Here is a 3,641-nt window from a genome sequence, read left to right as displayed (position 1 = left end):
ATAAACATTCGATATAAGATAAATTCTTCTCCAAATATGAACTTGCATTTGAACCATTGTTATAAGCAACCAACTCCAACAACAATCACCACCACATTTTCACTATCTTTGCATCACAAAACTCTATAAATGATATGATCATGAAAGAACAATCGCACATATTCTAATTCACACACTCACCTCACAATTATATGTCACAACATCACATGATCCATACTAAATTGATCTTCTACATATATGAACCTTTACATCTAAAAGCATCAATTAGGTCGGCTAGAACAAGAGAAAAGCATAAGTCCTATCAAGTTGACCATCAAACATAATTGTGGTGAATATGGTCCAATCTAAGAGATAGAGAGGACCTAAAATATTATATTATACTTCTTCTAAGTGGCTCCACCCAATATACATGTTGGTGCACAACATCCAAGGTTGGCAACAAGGTAAAATGTAGATAAACAATGTAGCACATAACTAGTTGGCCCAAAACATATCATCCAAATGAACTAGCTTAATGCACATTGTCACACCCCAAAGGTAGGACCCAAATACAACTTAGCACACTCTCCAAAATCAGCACATATCATTCAGATAATAACACAAGCTGGAAAACAAAACCCTGTCGACTATACCACAACAATTACCCAAAAAGACAACATCAAAGACAACGCAATACCAAATTGACCATTCAACACCATGTAGAGAACATGAGGACATTCATATAACATCCAATAGTATTCCCAAATAATTATTTCTCACCATCACTTCTATACGTGCTAGCGCAACACAAATAGATACAAAACACTTCATTGCCAAAACGCCAAGAAACATAGTCTTGGACAAAACATCAATTGATCTTCTTCTAGAACACCTCACAAACTGAAACTAAAACCAAGATAATGCACAAACATTACAAGCATGTCCTCCAAGTCACAACACCTGAAACATCAATGTAGAGCATTTTTCGAACCAATCAAATCCACTTCTAACAAACAATTAGACTGTCAATAAATAACAATCACTAGCCACTTCATCTGCAACACTAGGAACCTAAAAAGATAGTAGTGCAATGTCCACAGAGCATAAACATCATATTCAAATTCACAAGACCAAATCCTCAACTGCAGATAAATGCAAAGCATTCTTCTAGCTATACTTTAGATACTCTTTCCTGTATATCACATCTCATCATACTACAAACATTCCAAAAACAACATTAGCCTAGACAAGAGTGTCAGGGCCAAAGAAAACACATCATCATGATGCTAGAAATCCACAACTAATCATCATTATACTATTATCATTTCCATCAACACATTAGTGTGTATAACATCTCCCTCAACAAACCATGACAACACAACAACATCAATGACCACACAACAACAACTCACCATCAAGTACAATACATATTGCCAGACATCAAGTTGACATTAATGACAACACATATTGCCAACAATATGTTGGAGCTAGTCACTATGTATTTGTCATGTATGTTGGAGCTAGTCATTGTGTATATGTGATGTGTAAGAGCTAGTCACCTTTTTTATATTTGACGTATACTTGAGACGTTCTATGAAAATTGAGGGATTATGGAATGATATGACACTTGTGTATTTGTGTATATTTGTACAATACTTGATGGCAAATAGTTTTTTATTTATTATATTTGCATTATGTTAATAGATTACACTTAATGAATAGTCATGGTTTAAAGAGAGATCAAAGATTTCATATAATAGGAGAGAATGAACTCCCTCTAACATTCGAGCATGACCTACACAACCTCTTATTTCCCATAAGGGGATACATAGGTAGGGTCATCAAGAATGAACCCTCGAGGTTTAGGTCTGGGTCTATGGATCACCCTGATATCAGGGGCTTATCACCTTCAAGTGTAAGCATACATGATGGTGTAGAGTTTTCACCACCATGGTGATTCAAGAAATTATGAAGTCAACACTGCTAAGCTAGAACAAAGATGCTAGTTTGATTAAGTTGGTACTCGTTGAAAATTAAATAAATAAATAAAATTAATAGTGACCAAGGAGTGGTTGTTACAAGTCCCATTAAATTAAATACTCCCACTTAAAATTCTCGCAACACTTCTAGAAATGCACCCCTCTTCGAACCAATTCATTTGCTTTGATACAAATATTGACAAACTAGTGAATTATTACAATGAGAATATATGCATAAAGTGTACAAATCTAATTATTTTAAAAGACAAACATAGGATTAAGCATCAAATATAAAATGTAACATGGAGAAATACTTTTAACAATAAATTGAAATCAACAAACACAATTAAAATATAACATTAAAATTTAACTTTTGCAATTAGACTTTCACTAAGGTATTTCTAAATATTGTGTATCTTTGTGCAAATTCATATATTAGAGATCGATGCAAATCTCATTTCAAGAGTCTATAGTTTGACAAAATGATTTTAATGGGTTATAAGACAATTCCATGCATAAAATCACTTCAAGGGGTTTGGATTTGTCTTACATAAAATTTTGAAAAGTTTGAATTCTAAAACTATGCATCTCAAGAACATAAATTTTTAGATATTGGTGAACCAATTATGTACAACTAAAATATTATTCTTCATCAAATCATATCCTAAACTAAGTACCACATCCATTCACCTTTTTTTTTTTTTTTTTTGTTTGTAAAACAACTATTCAATTTATTAGTTTATAACTCATTCAAATTCACCTATATTAATTGTATTTTATTATTTATATTACTATCTTAAGAAAATCCAAATAAGATCTCTATTCATTTGAAGTAATAAAATATTATATTATATCTAAAAAAGCAATACCTTTATTTATATTTGCAATCAACATTAATGTGAAAATGTTCAATATTATTCCTTTATTCTAGACCTTTTGATAAATAATTAATGTTTAATATTTCATTTTTAATTCTTATATTAAAAATAGGATGAACTACCTCAGTAATAATACTTAAATAACAATATATTAGATTTGTCAACTCTATGTAAAAACAAAACCTTTGAATAAATAAGTAATGTTTAATATTTCATTTTTTATTCCTATTAAGTATAAATATACAAAATAGGATGAGCTACCTCAACAATAATACTTAAACAATAATATATTAGATTTGTCAACTCTATGTAAAGACAAAATAAGACGAGTTGTCCCTACAACCCTACAATGATATTTAAAAAACGATACATTAGAGTTGACATTTCTTGAAACATAATTATTATTAATATTCTAATTACCATTTAATAAATAATATTCCTTGGTCTCTTCATCTAGTGGAACATAGTTTTAGTGTTTTACACCTCATCTCAACTAAAAATAATTAAAATAAATAAATAGTTAAAAGTTAAATTTTGAATTGAATAGCATTAAAGTATGATTATTTTCAAAATAGAAGTGCAATCTCTAAGAAGTAGGCATTCATTAAATGGGTTTTAAAAAAACAAACATAGAAGGGGTGTTTGATTCAAAAAAGCAATAGTTTACAAAAAAATCTAATTATATCCGATTAATCTTGAATTTTGGTGTCAGTTAATTTATTCTTCCGAAAAATCCCAATTCATGAAAAAATTGTTGACCAATGGTTGACCTAATTTTCAACAATTTTTTGCATTTAAATTGTGT

This window comes from Cryptomeria japonica, chromosome 9, assembly GCF_030272615.1.
Source record: "Cryptomeria japonica chromosome 9, Sugi_1.0, whole genome shotgun sequence".
Lineage (NCBI taxonomy): Eukaryota > Viridiplantae > Streptophyta > Pinopsida > Cupressales > Cupressaceae > Cryptomeria > Cryptomeria japonica.
Note: the sequence above shows the minus strand (reverse complement) of the source record.